We start from the raw sequence: 19,464 nt of genomic DNA on the forward strand, positions 1-19,464 counted from the left end.
GCCCCTCGAGGGGCTCCTGTGTCCTCTTCTAGCCCCAGATGCTGGAGTTCCCTGGTCCCTGAGTATAGTCTTGGCTAAAAGATCCTAGAAAAGTGACCACAAGGAAACAACCAGAAAGGGGACTGAGAGGGCCAGACCCGGCTCCTCCAGCACCAGTGGCAGGAGATGAGGGAAGGAGGCCTACCTGAGAGGGCTGCCATCAGCAATCCAGCGATCCCGAAGAAAAGCCACATGTCTGGAGCTGTCTCTGGCTGCTACGCGTGGCTGCCTGTGGGAAGCACCATCTTGGGGCCGGGAGGTGGACACGGCCGTTGTGCTCCCCTGGCTCAGGTCTGCTCTGCCCTTTGCTGTTCCTGTTCCTGTGTCTCTCTCTGCTCTCTCATCTCCGACACGCATGCGATCAAACCCAACCTGTGAGTGTCCCACGCCTGCTTGTTCTGCTTGTGGTTTTGGTCTGCAGGAAGCTGGGCTGCTGTTACAGGGGCTGGTGGGGAGAGTCCCAGCTGCCTGTGCTGGGACCCCACCCATCCAGGCTGCACCCCAAGAGTCATGGAGCCAGACACACGCATGCACACGCATCCCTGCAGACACACTTCCCCGAGGGTCTTCTAAGAAGAAGGGAAGTGGAGGAGCCATGCCTCATTTCTGGTGGCCCAGAAGAAAAAATTGATAACGTAGTAGCTGCTCAATCAGTACATATTGGAAGAGGGAGTGAATGACCCATTGCCTGTCCCAGTCCATGTAATTTGGCTCTCATGGATTAAATCCTGAGTTTTATCTTAACCTTAGGTGCAATGGTGGTTGGGAAGGAGGGTGTGGTCTTGATGCGCTTTTGGAGATAAGAGCCTAAGTCTCCCCTCAGAGAAATATAAATTGGGAAGGGCCTGAGAGATGGCCATCCCACAAGTCCTTCTATAGGGAAGGGTGCCAAGGCCTTGTGGGAGCCACCCCCTCAGATGGCACAGTGGGGCCAGCTATCCCATCTCCAGGTACCAGACTGGGCATTCTTCTGTGGGAGTCAGGCATGGGAGCTGGGTCTACAAGGCTGAGCAGGATTTTGACAAGCAGCAATCATGGGAGGCCTCTGGGCCAGAAGGAACAGTAGGAGCGAAGGGCTGAAGGAAGGAAGCCCAGGGCCGCCTGAGAAACCCCGAGTTGCCCCATTGCACTGCAGCAGACTGATGCTATAGGAAGAAGGCAGGGGCCAAGCGTGTTTAATTCCCACAGTACTCCCTGTGGAGCATATGGTAGGAGGTGAATAAATGTTTCTTGAATGAAAAAAGGAATAGATAATTTGGTTGTCCAAGCAGGACCCTGGAAGTGGTCAAATCCAGAAAGGGTTTGGTTCCAAATCCTGGCCCTGCCCCAATTGGTCCCATCCCAGGTCCACCTCTTCTGGGCCTCCACTTCCTGCATCCTTGCTTGTCTTCATTTCCCCAACATGTGGAATGGGGAGGGGTCCTCCTTCATTGGGTTCGGTCCTAAAGGTGGGTGTATGCATTTGATGCGGCAAGTATTAGAGCCACGGGGAGCCAGGCGCCCCCAGAGTGAGACCCCTCCCAGTCCTGCCCCAGCGCTGGCACCTGCTGCCGCTGCCCTCTGGTGGAAGTCACTGGCAGCACAGGTTTGCATGGGTGCCTCGAGCTCCCAGATGCAATTCCATTCGTTTACAGAGACTTGGTATGCAGAATTCTGGACAGGACTCTGTGGAAGCGAAAGAGAGGAAACAATATTCCTGCCCTCAAGGAGGATGGAGTTCACACACACACAAGTGACCAAACCACAGGCCAAGGTAGGACACACATAATGTGAGATCTCCTGGTCCTAAGAGGAACCCGTTTGAAATGGGCCGGGAAGGATGGCTAGACTCCATTTCTGACAATATGGTAGACAGCAGATGCTGAAGAATTCTCCTAATACAAAACACCACAAAAATATTGTAAACCATCTTTTAAAATGTGTAGCTGAGGTGGTGAGAAATGAAGAAAATCATCAGAGATCAAAAACGACAATAAGCCTGGGCAACATGGTGAAACCCTCTCTCTGCAAAAGGTGCAAAAAATTAGCACACACCTGCGGTCTCAGCTACTCAGGAGGCTGAGGTGGGAGGATCGCTTGAGCCCAGGAGGTCAAGGCTGCAATGAGCCAAGATTGCACCGCTGTACTCCAGCCTGGGCAACAGAGTGAGACCCTGTATATGTTAATATATAAAGACAACAAAAATCCAAAGAGATCACAGCCAGCAGAGAAGTATCTGTTGATCCAGTTGACCAAGAGCTTCAGTCTTATGAACATGGACAAAAGTTAAAGCTGAGAAACAAAATCGAAGTGAAAAACAAAATCCAAAATTTCTGCCTTAAAGAGCACTGAAATACAACATCCACAGTGGAGAACTCGGAGAGAAAAATTCCTTGAAGTGAGCTGACACAGAGCTTGCCCAACTCAGCATGGACTCTGAATGGGAGAAAAATAAATGTCAACCCTGAATGCCCCTCACCACAAGTCTACCTACTAACAGGCCTGGAGGTGAAACTCGTGGTGACTTTGTGGCAAAAACAACCACACAAAAAACAAACAAACAAAAAGATAACGTAAGAATTTAAAGTAAGGTAAATAATAGCTCCTTAGGCACTTGGCAGAAACAAATGATAAAAATTGTCTCTGGAGTAACTCATCCTATATTCATGATTCAAAGAAATCCCACAGAAAAACTCCCATGGAACATGAGTTCACATGTTTGTAAAACAGAAAAATCATAAAACACAGGACACAAGGTGCTTTAGGTGAGAGGAGCACCAAGCAATATACTAAAAATGCAGACCTTCGAACACATCTTAGATGTTGGAATTGCAGTATATATAATATAAGGATGTTTCATATGCTTCAAGAATTAAAAGTTGGTAATTGAAAGTATAGATAAGGAACAAGAGACTATTTAAAGTGACCAGGAAGATTGAGGAAAAAAAGCAAGCAGTTATGTAAAAACATAATTTTTGCCCAGTGTACAGATTAAACAGTAGACTAAGGCTCAGTAGTTTGGGAGGCTAAGGCAGGCTGATGGCTTGAGGCCAGGAGTTCAAGACTAGCCTGGCTAACACAGTGAAACCCTGACTCTACTAAAAATACAAAAATTAGCCAGGCAGGGTGGCACACGCCTGTAATCCCAGCTACTCAGGAGGCTGTAGCACGAGAATTGCTTGAACCCAGGAGGCAGAGATTGCAGTGAGCCGAGATTGTGCCACTGCACTCCAGCCTGGGTGAGAGAGTGAGACTGTGTCTCAAAAATAAATACATACATACATATATAAAAATAAACAGCAGATTAATATGGCTGAAGAGACAACTACTGGGGTGAACAATAGATTTGAAGAATTTACACAGGATGGAGCACAGGAGGACAAGGTGATGGAAAATATGAAAGAGGCTAAGAGACATAGACAAGGAACAAGGATTTAAATATGTCTAATTAGAGTTCTAGAAGAAAATGGAAAATTTCTAGACTTGATGAAAGACACAATCCTCAGATTTTGGAAGCTCCCCCAACCCAAGCATGATAAATAAAAAGAAATCTACACCAAACATTTTTGATAGCAAAACTGCTGATCACTAGACAGAAGATGGATGAACGATGAAGTAGATGGGCAGTTAATATCTCAATACCAACAACTAAAGCCAGAAGGCGATGGAACAACATCTCAAAGTACTAATTAAAAAATAACTGTCAACCTTGACTATCTTTCAAGTATAAGGTTTAAAAGACAAATTTTCAGATGAAAATTGAGAGCATTTATAGCTAACGGACTCTTACCTAAGGGAATTCTAAAGGATGTTCTTCAAAAACAAGAAAAATAATCTCAGAAGAAAAAGTCTAAGACTCAAGTAAGAATGGTGAGCAAAGAAATATGTAAACACAGAAGTGGATTAAATAAGCACTGATTGCATAAAATAATTACAAAAATGTCCAATTTGTGGAGTTAGAAAAAAATGAAATAGGCTGGACATGGTGGCTCATGCCTGTAATCCCAGCACTTTGGGAGGCTGAGGTGGTTGGATCACTTGAGGTCATGAGTTTGAGAATAGCTTGGCCAACATGGCTAAACCCCATCTCTAAAAAATACAAAAATTAGCCAGGCATGGTGGCCTGCACCTGTAGTCCCAGCTATGCAGGAGGCTGAGGCAGGAGAATCACTTGAAACTGGGAGGTGGAGGTTGCAGTGAGCTGAGACTGCACCATTGCACTCCAGCCTGGGTGACAGAGCAAGACTCTGTCTCAAAAAAAAAAAAAAAAATTAAGAAAAGAAAAAAAATGAGATAAAACTAAAGAACCGTAAAACAATAACAAATTGGTGAGGAGTGATCAGAGTGGGAAAGGTCTATTATTTGGTGGGAGGGCAAAATATTGACTAGCGTTTGACCTTGTTCAATTAAACATGCATGTTAAACTAGTTGAACAATAAAATGGAACTTGCTGGGGAGAGAAGCCTGCTATAAAGCCAAAGAGGGCAGGAAAGGAAAAGAAAGAAATGAAAGGGAGAATAGGACAAACCGAAGGGTTGGTAGGTTTCAGCAGGTATCTCAGGTGTAGGGTGGCAGGAAGGGTGCTCTTGACAGGGCACAGGGTAAGTAGAGGCAAGACAGCATGATGTGAGTGTTGCTGGGGCTGGTTTGACATGATACACCCCAAGCAGCCTATGTTTCACAGACTCAAAGCTTCAAAAATGAAGCTGAAAGGTGCACCCAGCTGGGTGTCCAAATCAGTGAGCTCATTTTTATTTAGAACTCTTGGAGCAGGACCTTGTGAACTCAATTTGCAAGGGACACCCAGTGGCTCTGCACCCTGTGGAGAACTCAGGAGTTTTTCATCCAGACTGTATCTCTCTCCTGACCTTGACCCAGCAAATTGGAATAAGCAACATTATTGAGGGAAGCCCGACTCTCCCACCAGAAGGAAGAGAGGACCTAGAACTGAAAGGCCGCCACCCTCACCATGTGGCACATGCGAAAGTTTAATGCTGACGGGTACTTAGTGAGCACTTCCTATTGTGCCAGACACTTTACATGGAACCTTAACCCTCAGTTCTCACTACAACTCAACCAAGTAGATTGTGTCCTTAGCACAGCCTTGCAGATAATGACACTGAAGTTAGAGAGGTAGTTTGCTCAAGATCCCACAACTAAGAAATAGTACACAACTAAGAAATAGTAGGGGTAGGCTCTGAACTCAGGTCTGTTTGGATGAAGACCCTGGGCTCTTAACCACAGGGGTGGGTTGTGGCACAAGCATAAAGGCTTTGGCTGAAACATGGCACCACAGGCAGGAAAGGCTCTGGTTCTATCAGACTCTAAATTTTGGAGCAGCCCTGCTCCTGGGCCAAGCCGAACCCACTCCTTAGTCTCTTGAATCCTGAAATTTCTGTCCTGACCACAGTCTCCAAACCAGCTACAGCCAAACCTTGTGTTTCCTGAGGCCCAGAATTTTCTACCATGTTCTAAATATTTAGCATCTAAATGTACATACATTAGCTCTAATCCCTTAGTCACTCATTTAACACAACTTTATCATGTGTTCTAGGTGCCGGGGACACTACACGGACCAAAACAGACAAATATCCCTGTTTTTACAGAGCTTATATTTTAGTGGGAGAGAAACATAATCAACAATAGACATAATAAATAGGTTATATGGATAAAAAGAAACAGAGCTGTGTAAGAAAGGCTAGGAGTGCTGAACAGAGGTTACAATTGTAAATGGGTAGTAGCTTAGCTTAGCCTCTTCCCCCTCAAATGGAGCCTGGAACAAGGGCTTGTTTGCAACAGGTTATTTGGGAATGCGATCTGAGGGAACAGGTTGAGAAACAAAGAGAAGAGAAATAGGAAAAGAAGGAAAGTCAATAAAAGGATGCCTCATTGAGTTGGCCCACACTATGGACAACTAGTACTTGATCTCACACTTCTGAAATGGTTCTCGTAACTATCTGCCCATGTGTGGTCTCCATTCCTACGACCCACTGCATGAGCACTGATGTGGCCAATGGAGAGAAGCTGGCTAATATCCTCTTGATAGTCGTCGGCCAGCCTTCCTGTGGTAGAGCTTCTCTACTGGGCATTAGCTTACATCATGTCCATCCACATGCCTCTACCCCAGATATCCTTGCCTCTGATTTTCCAGTCTTGTTCCTTCCAGCCTCTTTCCAGGAGTCCATGTATATCCATACCTCCACTTGTTTCCATATACAGTCCACGAATAACCAAAGGTACTATCCCATCTCTGCCCACTGCCAGTACTTCCCTTTACCATTGTCCTTCACAGCCACCTCTGAGTGAGGCTATAGTATAGCTTCTGTCCATTTCTGGCTAGTAACAACCTATTGTGCTGCCCCATTTGTGAACCAGGTCTGAAGTTTTCCACTTCTATCAGAAGGAGCTTTCTCAAGGCCATAGGTGTGAGTTAAAAGAGAAATATGGGGCCGGGAGTGGGGGCTCACACCTGTTATCCCAGCATTTTGGGAGGCCGAGGTGGGTGGATCATGAGGTCAGGAGTTCGAGACCAGCCTGAGCAAGATGGTGAAACCCCGTCTCTACTAAAAATACAAAAAAAAAAATTAGCCAGGTGTGGTGGCAGTCACCTGTAATCCCAGCTACTTGGGAGGCTGAGGCAGAGAATTTCTTGAACCTGGGAGGCAGAGGTTGCAGTGAGCCGAGATCATGCTACTGCACTCCAACCTGGGCGACAGAACGAGACTGAGTCTCAGAAAAAAAAAAAAAGAGAGAGAGAGAGAGAGAAATATGGATGCAAAAGAGGCAGGTGCCATCTGTCCCTGTAACTTACTTGTACCTTCTGGTTCTGTTTCGGTTTGAAGCGATTGTACAGCTGCTGCCCCTCTCCCCAGATCTTATAGCCTGGTGTGTGATGGGGTCTTGTGGTCCCCTAGTTGTTGGTTAACCATCATCAGGCACAAGTCTCTATCAGGGCCCAGTAGCACCCTAGGATATGATTTTTAAGTGACAAGCATTTCTCTGCTGCAGGAGCCATGGCTTTGGTTTGGCACCCTAGAGGTTTGTGCTGCAAAATTCTGTTTTTTGGAGCCTTCCGGAGACTCCATATGGCATCCTTATCCATGTGGTATCTCAGATATGACTGAACACGATTGTCGTAGGGCGGCACAGCAGCTTGCACCATTGCCTGGACCTGCCACAGAGCCTTCTCTTGTGCTGGGCCGCCCTCGGCACTAGCAGCCCCCCAAGTCACATGATAAATGGTCCGACAGAATTCCCCAGGGATGCTTTAAAATCCAGAAGGACCTACCCTGTGCTGTGCCTTGTTCTTACTGATGGGAGATGCAAGTTACAAAGGCTTGTTCTTTACCCTAGAGATAATGTCCCCACATGCCCCAGGCCTTGGGACCCTTAAAATCTTTCCCAATGTGGCAGCCACCAAAATCTTTTTGGAGCTTATTTCTCACCTTTTAGCATACAGAGGGCAGCAGTTCTCAAATTTTTTGATCAGAAGACCCCTTTATATTCTTAAAAGTTATGGAGGACCCCATAGAACTTTTGTTCATGTGGGTCATATCTACTGATATTTATCGTATTAAAAGTTAAAACTGAGAACTCCAGAAGATGGAGAGTACAATCATGGGTACCAGAGACTGAGAAGGGTAGTGGGGGTGGGGGAGTGGGGATGGTTAATGGGTACAAAAATATATAGAATGAATAAGATCTAGTATTTGATAGCACAACAGAATAACTACAGTCTACAATAATTTATTGTACATTTTAAAATAGCTAAAAGCGTATAATTGGATAGTTTCTAACACAAAGAAAGGATAAATGCTTGAGGTGATGGACACCCCATTTACCCTGATGTGATTATTACACATTATATACTTGTATCAAAATATCTCATGTAGGCCGGGGGCAGCGGCTCATGCCTGTAATCCCAGCACTTTGGGAGGCCGAGGCGGGTGGATTGCCCAAGCTCAGGGGTTCAAGACAAGCCTGACCAACATGGCGAAACCCCATCTCTACTAAAAATACAAAAAAAAAACTAGCCAGGCGTGATAGTGCGCACCTGTAATTCCAGCTACTCGGGAGGCTGAGGCAGAAGAATCACTTGAACCTGGGAGGTGGAGGTTGCAGTGAGCCGAAATAGTGCTACTGCACTCCAGCCTGGGTGACAGTGAGACTCTGTCTCAAACAAAAACAAAAACAAAAACAAAAACAAACTCACGTACTCCATAAACGTATATATACGTACACACACCTACTATGTACCCATAAAAATTAAAAATTAAAAAAGTTTAAACAAAAAACTGAGACATTTAAAATATTTATTTAATACATTTTAAAATATAAACAACAAACTCATTACATGTCAATATAAATAACACTTTCTGTGAAAAATTACTATATATCCCAAACCCCACAAAATTATTGGGGGCCGGGCATGGTGGCTCACTCCTGTAATCCCAACAATTTGAGAGGTCGAGGGGAGTCGATCACCTGAGGTCAGGAGTTCAAGACCAGCCTGGCCAATATGGTGAAACTCCGTCCCTACTGAAAATACAAAAATTAGCCAGGTGTGGTGGTGGGTGCCTGTAATCCCACCTACTTGGGAGGCTGAGGCAGGAGAATGGCTTGAACCCAGGCTGCAGAGGTTGAGGTGAGCCGAGATGGCGCCAGTGCACTCTAGCCTGGGTGACAGAGCGAGACTCCGTCTAAAAAAAAATAAAATTATTGGGATAATATTGTTTTATATTTTTGCAAATGTCTTGAACATCCAGCTTTGTAGAAGCCACCTAGATTTTCATATCTGCTTCTTCATTTAATTTGTGGAGATATGTTATTTAGATTGAAGTATATGGGAAAAAATCTGGTCTTACCATATGGAGTAGATAAAAGGAGTAGTATTTTAATAGGCTTTTACAAATAATTGTAGATATTCTTCTCTGATATTGAAAAGTTGGCAAGTGATAATTTCCAAAGGTTAGCTCCAATGTGAAATCTGAAATCATATCAATGACCTTTTATATATTTTTAAAGTCCATTGTTCTATCTTGTACTTTGAGTGGATCTCTTATCCATGCATGATTTTGTAATAACATGTCTCAGTCATTGTGGAACATACTGTTCTACAGTCCATTTTTAAAGCCCATTGTTCTATCTTGTACTTTGAATGGATCTCTTATCCAGGCATGATTTTGTAATGACATGCCTCAGTTATTGTAGAACATACTGGTTCACAGATGCAGAAGTTATTCAGATCTTCCAAATGTTGACATATTTCGTTACACAGTACCGAAAATCACATTCATTGATATCATCTCTGATCCCATCAGAAAACTTTGAGTATTGGGAAGATGTCAAGATCATGACATGGGTTTTCTAACATTTGAATTTTTACTTAAAAGCTCTGATTTCATCAATGGCAACAAATACTGTCTTTTTCTTTCAAGTGACAGGCTCACTTTGTTCATTTTCAAACAATTGTCTGCCAAATTTTTAAGTCTGAATAACCATAGTTTCAAGTAAAAATGGTGTTCCATGGGGGAAAATGTCTAGTTCAGCTGGCAAATCCAAAAATAGCACAAGTGCTTTTTTTCCCAGAGCAACCTTCATACTGTAGTATTCAGCAGGAGTGCTTTTTGCTTACTTCTTATTTGTCACATAGAATAAAGATTGTACTTTAATAATATTAATAATTTTAACTGCTTCATTGAGGACATTCTTAAATAAAAGAACGCATCCTCTGAATGCAACAAGATGAAAAACTCCAACAGCTACTACTGTAGCTTGATGCCACTGCTTTTTTTTTTTTTTTTTTTTGGCAAGGTGTCACTCTAGCCCAGTCTGGAGTGCAGTGGCATGATCTTGGCTCACCGAAACCTCCACCTCCCAGATTTTAATGATTCTCCTGCCTCAGCTTTCTGAGAAGCTGGGACTACAGGCACATGCCACCATGCCTGGCTAATTTTTATATATTTAGTAGAGACAGGGTTTAGCCATGTTGGCCAGACTGATCTCGAACTCCTGGCCTCAAGTGATCCGCCCGCCACAGCCTCCCAAAGTGCTGGGATTACAGGCGTGAGCCACCGCACCCAGCCTGGCACCAAGGCTTTGATTCATGTGAAGGCACAAGTGGTTTTACTCATCATTGCTTTTGCTACAGGCAAATTATGTCAGTGAAAAAGGCAAATTGTATCTTTATGTTTATATGCAAATAATTTTGAACTCGTGGACCACTGAAAGGGTTTCAGGGATCCTTAGGGGTTCATGAACCTCACTTTGAGAAGGGAGAGAAGAACCATGGTGCTCAGAGCTGAAACTTAGCATCTTGAATATCCGACCTAGTTCTTCTCCTAAGCATTACTTGAGACATGTAAGCTCTCTTCAAGGGGCAGGCCAGCTGTCTGTTCCCCCTTATGTATAGGATTCCAAGGTGCCTGATCAGTTTCCATTGAAGTGTGGTGTCCACTGAACCCAACACTCTATGAAGGAACTAATCAGCCTGGGGTCTAGCAGAGTGAGATCCCTGATACCAAATTTAACCTTTATTATAACAATCAAAGCCTCCGAACCATGTTAGAGGAACTCTGGAAAATTAGGAAAAGAAAAAAAGTCACCTATAGTCACACTACATTGACAACCACTGTCATGCTGTAGCCTAGAGTGGCCTAAAGGTTGACTCATCCTGAACTTACTGTTGTTGAAAAAATCCCAGGGCTATTTTTTTTGTCTTGATGCTGCTAAGCCACATCATTCTGGCCCTTTCCAGTTGGGTCTTAGGTTCCCAAGGGGGGACCTGATATTCAGATCTGTCCACTTCATTCATATAGAGCTCCCCTGTCAGTGGTCTAGAATCCATTGTCCAATTGGACTAACCCTTCTAGCTTCATGTGATCTGCACATAGAATGTGTCCATGTCAATGGCTCTTTCCTAAATTCCCTGTTGGGGCTTAGAAAATGATACCCCAAATAAAGTCCTCCACAGTAGCCTCAGAAGCAACCGTTTTTCTCTAACCTACTGCCCCCCTGTCTCTCAGTCCCATTCTCCCCCAAGATTAGCCATAGAAACTGGAATCCCTCTTCCCCAAGGCAGGTCATAGAAACAGAACCCTTTTCCCCCAAAGTCAGCCATAAAACCTAATTACATTACTCTACTCTAAGTTTCCCTCCACCTTTCTGTATAAAAACTGGCCATAAAGAAATTATCTTGGTTTGTCTTTTTTTGACTGTATGTAGGTTGTAAGACTCCCATTCCAGAGAGAGCCCAGTCCTACCCCCAGAAGGAAGGAATGCAGCACAGAGAGGCCAAGAAGAATCTAGACAGACAGGTCTTGCTGGGTTTCCCCACTCAGTCCATTAGCATTAGATCATACCCTTAGGGAGCCTGGATAACTCAGTTGGTAGAGCATTAGATCATACCCTTTTTGTTCAATTCTGTATCTACACGGCTGTCCATACTTTGCTGAACCTAAGCATCAAAGTGGACAAGTTCCCTCGTCTCTTTGGGTCTTCACTCTGTAGCCTCCTGTGTACACACATTAAATACATCTGTATGTTTTTTCTCCTATTTATCTGCCTCTTCGAGATTTTTCAGTGAACCTTCAGAAGGCAAAAGTGAAGTTTCCCCTTGGTGCCCCCACACCCCATGGGAATCTTGGATTACAGTTCTTGATGGTGAAACCACCCGCACTGATGATGCATCCCTTCTGTATTAGTTTTCTAGGCTGCTGTAACAAATTACTACAGACACGGTGGTTTAAAACATCAGAAATGTCTTCTCTCACAGTTCTGGAGGCTGGAAGTCGGAAATGAAGGTGCTGACAGGGCTGCTTTCCCTCAAGAGTCACTAGGGGAGAATCTGTTCCTGGCCTCTTTTATCTCTTGGTAGCAGTGGGAGTTCCTTGGCATCCGTTGGCTTGTGTCCTCTCTTCTGTGAGGGTCTATCCAATTTCACTCTGCCTTTCTCTTGTTTGGGCACTTGATATTTTAATTTTTTTCCCAAAGCTCTTGTGTCACTTCATAGGGCATTTCTGATAGCTGTTAGGGTCCATCCCAATAGTCAAGAATAAGCTCTCTTCGTCAAGATCTTTAATTTAAGCAAATATTTCACCATACGAGGTAACAGTCACGTTTCAGGGATTAGGATATGGACCTATACTTTTGTGGGGAAGGCACCATTCAGCAGACATTTATTTGTAGCTGCAGTTTTCAGCCAGGAATAATTTTGCCCCCAGGGGATGTTTGGTAATGTCTAAGACATTTTTTCGGTTGTCACAGCTGTGGGGGATGGAGTGCAGCAAGCATCTGTGAATAGAGGCCAGGAACGCTGTGGAACATGCTGCAGTTCACAGGACAGCTCCCCACAGCAAAGAAGTATCTAGTCCAGAGTGCCAGTGGTGTCGATGTTGAGAAATCCTGACTTACAGTAAATTAGTATTATAGTATTCTCTATCTGAAAAGCAACTGCTGTCATCCCTGTCTCTAACTCTTTTTCATTATCGCCTTTATTACGTGTGACATTAAATCTATTCTATCCTATATTTATTTGCTTGTTGTCTCTTTCCCATAACCACAAGGGCAGAGATGTTTGTCTGTTTCATTCACTGTTGTGTCCTCAGCACCTTGAACAGCATTCAGCACATCGTGAGCATTCTCAATATTTACTCAATTTATTAGTTAATAACGGTGCAGATGTTTCCTCTCTCTCTCTCTCTCCCTCTCTCTCTCTGTCTCCAAGTTCTTCCTGTGTCACCCAGGCTGAAATGCAAAGGCACAGTCATGGCTCAATGCAGCCTTGACTACCTAGGCTCAAGAGATGCTCCCACCTCAGCCTCCTGCCTGGCTAATTTTTAAATTTTTTATAGAGATGGAGTTTTCATTTCATCTTATTTTTTGAGATGGAGTCTTGTTCTGTCACCCAGGCTGGAGTGCAGTGGTACAATCTCAGCTCACTGCAACCTCTACCTCCTGGGTTCAAGCGATTCTCCTGTCTCAGCCTCCCCAGTAGCTGGGATTACAGATACACACCACCAAACCCAGCTAATTTTTGTATTTTTAGTAGAGGAAGGGTTTCACCATATTTGTCAGACTGGTCTCGAACTCCTGACCTCAGGTGATCCACCCTCCTCGGCCTCCCAGAGTGCTGGGATTACAGGCGTGAGCCACCACACCAGGCCTGAGATGGAGTTTTGCCACGTTACCCAGGCCGATCTCGATCTCCTGGGCTCAAGCGATCCTCCCGCCTTGATCTCCCAAAGCTCTGGGGTTATAGGCATGAGCCACCACGCCTGGCAGGTACAGACATTTCTTGAGCCCTTACTCTATGCCAGCCACCATGCTGGGTTATTATCTCTTTTTGATACTCACCAAAACCCCTCTAAGTTAAGTATCATTTTTCTCCTCCATTTCTCAGATAAAGAAACTGAAGAGGTTAAGTTATTGCTGAAGATCACACAGCTCTTAAGAGGTCAAACCAGGGCCCTTTCTCTGGTTACCCAACTCCAGAGTATTCCCTTGGAGAGGATGTGACTTCTAGGTACCAGGCAAGGTGCCAGGCACTGAAACAGAGAGGAAGAAACCACGGGCCCTGTCCTCAAAAAGTCACTAGTTCAGTGGGAGAAACAGGCAAGTAAGCAGGCTCGTGTGACATGAGTTGCCGCGAGGGATGATGAGGGAGAACTGATATAGGCTGGATGTTTGTCCCCCCAATCTCGTGCTGAAATGTAATCCCTAGTTTTGGAGGTGGGGTCTGACAGGAGGTGATTGGATCATTGTGGCAGATCCTTATGAATGGCTTATCACCATCCCCATCCCTTATGGTAATAGGGAGTTCTTGCTCTGTTAGTTTATGGGAGATCTGGTTGTTTAAAAGACTCTGGGGTCTCCCCCTTCTCTCTCTTGTTCTCTTTCTCGCCATGTGACATGCTCGCTCCCCTTTGCCTTCCATCATGATTGCAAGCTTCCTGAGGCCTTACCAGAAGCAGATGCTGGCACTATGCTTCTTGCGCAGCCTGCAGAACCATGACCCAATTAAACCTCTTTTCTTCTTCTTCTTTTTTTTTTGACAGAGTCTTGCTCTGTCTCCCAAGCTGGAGTGCAGTAGCACAATCTTGGCTCACTCTAACCTCCACCTCCTAGGTTCAAGCAGTTCTCCTGCCTCAGTCTCCTGAGTAGCTGGGATTACAGGTGCCTGCCACCACACCCGGCTACTTTTTGTATTTTTAGTAGAGATGTGGTTTCACCATGTTGGCCAGGCTGGTTGTGAACTCCTGACCTCGTGATCTACCTGCTTCGGCCTCCCAAAGTGCTGAGATCACAGGCATGAGCCACCACGCCCGGTACCTCTTTTCTTTATAATTACTCAGCCTCAAGTATTTCTTTATAGCCACTCAAGAACAGACTAACACAGGATCCCAGCCTTGAAAAATCAGGGGAGACTACTCAGAAGAGGTGACATCTGGGTCAAGTCCTGAGGGATCAGTACTCATGAGTCATGGAAAGTTCTAGGCTAGAGGAGCAGCATGTGCCAAGTTCCAGATGAAAGGCAGCTGGAAGCTGACCATGGCTGAAGGCAGGGTGGGAGCAGGAGACATGGAGAGAAAGCGGTCAGAGATGAACTTGGGAGTTGGTCTGGAAGGGGTTAATCCTGGAGGGCCTGCAAAGTTGGACAAAGAAGTTAAGACTTTGTCCCGGAGAATCCAGAACCAGGAGGGTGCCTTTTCAGGGTTTCAAGCATGCTGGCTTCAGTGCTGAACGTGAACCGAAAGGTCCTACTGCAGTGGCCCAGGAAGGGAATGCTGGCTGCCCAAACAGGGGCAGTGTTGTTGTCGGGGTGAGAGAGAGATGGGTGGACACAAAAAAGAGTTGCCAGGCAACATCAATGGAACTTAGGGGCAGGATCCTTGGGGATATCTGCAACAGGGGGCAAGCATGGCTGCAATCTGTTTTTTAAAAGGTTGGTGAGAACGAACACTTAATAAAATGATGTAAGAAGAAAAACTATCTTTGGCAAAATGTTGCCTCCCCCTCCAGATCCCAGTCTGTGGATGGCCTCACTCCTCCTGGGTGCTAAGGGACAGGAAAGACAATATGAGGATGTATCCTCTACTGTCATCCTCCCCACTGGGGACCATGGCCTTCCACAAGCCAGTCCACAGTCTATGTCTCATCCTCAGCTGTGGCCCTGGGAATGTCCTGCTGATTCATTCTGGCCCCATCGGCTTGGAAAGGTGTCTGCTCTGTCCTATTCCTTTCAAGGCACCTGGCTGTCCTTGTAGTCATGGGGATGGGGCCAAACAGCAGTTCTCAACCTTGTCCTGCCGTGCCACAAGTAAATGATATTCCACGGGCAGCCACGTGTCTCCATTGGGAATGGGAATGATGTGTGGACAATTCAGCGGTAGGTTACCTGCAATTCCTGGTGCACCTGCTACACACCGGGGCATGCTGGGACTGACCACCCTGGAGTGAGCAGGATGTTGGGATTGGCCACTGCAGCATAAGAAGCCGCTGTGGATGAATGCCTGCATAGCAGTCCAAAAATTCCCCAGACTGCCACTGTCCTTCCCTCTGCTTTGCCTCTCCTCATTATGTGGCTATTATAGTTTTATCCAGGTGGCTCAATTTTTTAATTTCCACCTATTATCAAGCCCAGGATCCCCCTATAGGTGTAGAGAGTAGGTTGGCCAGGTATAAGAGAAATACAAATTGTTCTGCAGGTGTGAGGCAGACCTTGGCTAGATCTGGGGGATAACCTTGCCTCAACTGCAGGGGCCACCTCTCGGTCCTCCTTGCAGAGTCTTGATGAGGTTGTGTGTATTTGATGCTCACCTGTGAACTATAAAACCTGTGGGCAACGTAGCAGGATGGTGCCAGTGCATTACTAAGAAATTGTACCTGGAAAGTGAAAGTTGGATCAAGGTTTCATTGCTTCATTTTTTTCAACCACATAAAGTAATTGTGCTGGGTTTTAAAAGGTAGAGCTGGGGGCCTAAGTGGTTAGTCAAGTCCTACTTTTGAACTTCCTAAAATCTGATGTCTCTCACCCTGCCCTGGCAGAGTGCCATCAGGAGAATCTAGGAGACTCGAGAAGCCACTTCACCTAACATCCTCATTGTGATCTCTCTAAGAACGCTCGCTGACGACGCAGCCCGTGCTTCTCACACTCAACAGTAGCTGTGTTAGATGCACAGGTAAAAAGGCTCATTTTCACCAGCCTCCAACCAAGGCATCTGCAGGGACACTTCAGCATGCCACCACACCAGACAGCGTTGCTGCCCTTGGCTCTCTGTGAGCATGCAGGCCCACAGATGCCAGATCCTCTGCAATTTCAGGAGTAGCCAAAAGTCCGGATCTTCATGCTAATACTTCTGATTTTTTTTTTTTTGAGATAGAGTTTCGCTCTTGTCGTCCAGGCTGGAGTGCAATGGTGCAATCTCAGCTCACTGCAACCTCCGCCTCCTGGGTTCAAGCGATTCTCTTGCCTTAGCCTCCCGAGTAGCTGGGATTACAGGCATGTGCCACCATGCCCAGCTAATTTTGTATTTTTAGTAGAGATGGGGTTTCTCCATGTTGGTCAGGCTGGTCTCGAACTCCCGACCTCAGGTGATCCACCCGCCTCGGCCTCCCAAAGTGCTGGGATTACAGGCATGAGCCACCGCGCCTGGCCAATACTGCTGAATTCTTAAGGAGATAACTAAAACTTCAAAAATGTTTTAAAATTAAAAAACAGTATGGCCGGGCACAGTGGCTCATGCCTGTAACCCCAGCAGTCTGGGAGGCCGAGGTAGGTGGATCACTTGAGGTCAGGAGTTTGAGACCAGCCTGGCCACCATGGCGAAACCCCGTCTCTACTAAAAATACACAAATTAGCTGGGCGTGGTGGCGGGCACCTGTAGTCCCAGCTACTCGGGAGGCTGAGGCGCGAGAATCTCTTGAACCCAGGATGTGGAGGTTGCAGTGAGCCAAGGTCACCCCACTGCACTCCAGCCTCCAGCCTGGGTGACACAGTGAGACTCCATCTCAAAAAAAAAAAAAAAAAGAGAGAGAGAGAGAGAGAAACAATAGCAAAAGCTACAACAAAAACTCAATACCATGTGACTAAACACTATCAGAGCCAAACCACATAGGCCTGTGGGTCATGGCTATGGCCCACCAGCTCTGGGGCTCCCCAGTTCTAAGATTCTGCTCTCCAGCTCCCTCCCACTGGTCATCAGTGTTGTGACTCCTGCCGTGGGTGACAGTCATGTCCGCTTTTGGAACATTACTTCCTCTATCTGCAAGAGGCAAGTCACCCCTACCTTCTCCCCAGCTAAATGTGTCCCCAGGACTTTCCCCAGTGAACCAGCCCAGGACCTAGTCCCCTGGTACCTTGGAGATGGAGCCTGGGCAGTAAGAAAGATGCTGGGCTGGGTGCGGTAGCTCATGCCTGTAATCCCAGCACTTTGGAAGGCCAAGGCGGGCGGATTACCTGAGGTCAGGCATTCGAGACCAGCCTGGCCAACATAGTGAAACCCCATCTCCACTAAAAAATACAAAAATTAGCCGGGCGTGGTGACACATGCTTGTAATCCCAGCTACTCAGGAGGCTGAGGCAGGAGAATTTCTGGAGCCTGGGAGGCAGAGGTTGCAGTGAGCCGAGATTGTGCCACTGCACTCCAGGCTGGCCGACAGAGTGTGACTCTGTAAAAAAAAAAAAAAAAAGATGCTGCACTCCTCTTTTCTCTGCTACTTTCCTCTCCTGGGTTTTTCTCTGCAGGCCACACTGCTTTTAGAAGCCTTTCCCTTCATCTACCACCCGCTGAACATCACTGACGGCAGGCCAGCACTCTCTCAGTTCTCTGGGTAAGACTCAGCTCTCTGAGCTGAGTCTGAGCTCATCTGCCAGCCTAGTGATCTTGCCAAGAGAGGAAGGAGCTGCATCTGATGTGATCTGAACTTCGTCACCATACCGTCACAGCTGATGACCTAAGCTTCCTCCAAGTCGAGGGGTGGTGCAGCTCCATCCAAGCCTCCTCTTCTCTCCTCCAGGCTCTGCCCACCTCACGAGAGCACATGGTCCTGACTACAGTGACTGAAGGAAGACCTGGGATGGAGGGCTCTGCTTTCTCACCATCCTCTTGGCCTGGCTTCTCTAACATGTTAAAAACTTACAGTGGCTCACAACCGTAATCCCAGGACTTTGGGAGGCTGAAGCAGGTGGATCACGAGGTCAGGAGTTCGAGATTAGCCTGACCAACATGGTGAAATCCCATCTCTACTGAAAATACAAAAGTTAGCCGGGCGTGATGGCACGCGCTTGTAATCCCAGCTACTCAGGAGGCTGAGGCAGAATTGCTTGAACTCGGGAAGCACAGGTTGCAGTGAGCTGAGATTGTGCCACTGCACTGCAGCCTGGGCAACAGAGCAAGACGTCGTCTCAAAACAAACATACAAACAAACAACAACAACAAAAAATCCCTCACTTTTTTGCTGGTATCTATAGCGCTTTTTTTGCTGGTATCTATAGCTTTTGTGAGACTCAGTTCATTTCGCTTTTAGCTTTCCTGATATCATTCTTACAAATTTTGCCTTGGGACACTCTTTCCATTCATTGATTCAGGCAATACTTATTGAGCACCTATTATTTGCCAAGTACTGGGAAGCCATTGAGAATAAAACAGTGAAGAGTTAGAAAAGGTCTCTGATCTGATGGAGGGCCTATTCTACTGGTGCTAACTGAACAAGTAATATGTGCTCTGAATACATTAAAACAAGACAATGTGATGGAGGATGCTGAGAATCAAGTAGGCAACTACTTAGATGGGAAAATCAGGGAAGGTCCCTACAGAGGAGATATATCTGCTGAAACCTCAAAAAAGAGAAGCAGCCAGCCATGCAAGGATCTGGAGGGAGAGCAGTTATGGCAGAGGGGTCAGCAAAGACAAAGGCCCTGAGGCAGGGAGGAGTTTAGCATGGGAGGCGAACCTGGGAGGCCAGCTGGCTGGACTTGAGTGAACATGGGGCTGAGATGAGGTCAGAGGAGAGCAGAGGCCAGATCCCCCTGGGCTCCTAGGTCAGGGTGAGGCTGGTGCTTAGGAGTGCTGAGGCTGACTCTGATTTAGTTTGAGGTCGGTGTCCCTCTCAATCCCAACTCACTTGTGGTCCTCTATGGCCCGCAGGCTTGTTGAAAGTGCCCCACTTCCTTCCTCACAGCAGCCTCTGCGCAATCCGAATTGCGCTGTGAATTTCCCTGCCACTCAGGAGCCCGGGGCAGGGCTTCACCCCTAGTTCAGTTACCAGGAACCAGTCTTTCTCCACCTTCCTGCCCTAGCCCCATTGGGTCTCAGTTTCTGCATCTGAAATGGCTGAGTGTGACCAAATGATGCAGGTAGCCTTTCCACTTCTTTCTACCCGTGGCGCCTTGGAGTTTGATTGGAAGAGGATAAAGCAAAAGTGGAATCCTGGCCAGAAACGAAACTG

The sequence above is a fragment of the Pongo pygmaeus genome, chromosome 9, assembly GCF_028885625.2.
Source record: "Pongo pygmaeus isolate AG05252 chromosome 9, NHGRI_mPonPyg2-v2.0_pri, whole genome shotgun sequence".
NCBI classification, from domain to species: domain Eukaryota; kingdom Metazoa; phylum Chordata; class Mammalia; order Primates; family Hominidae; genus Pongo; species Pongo pygmaeus.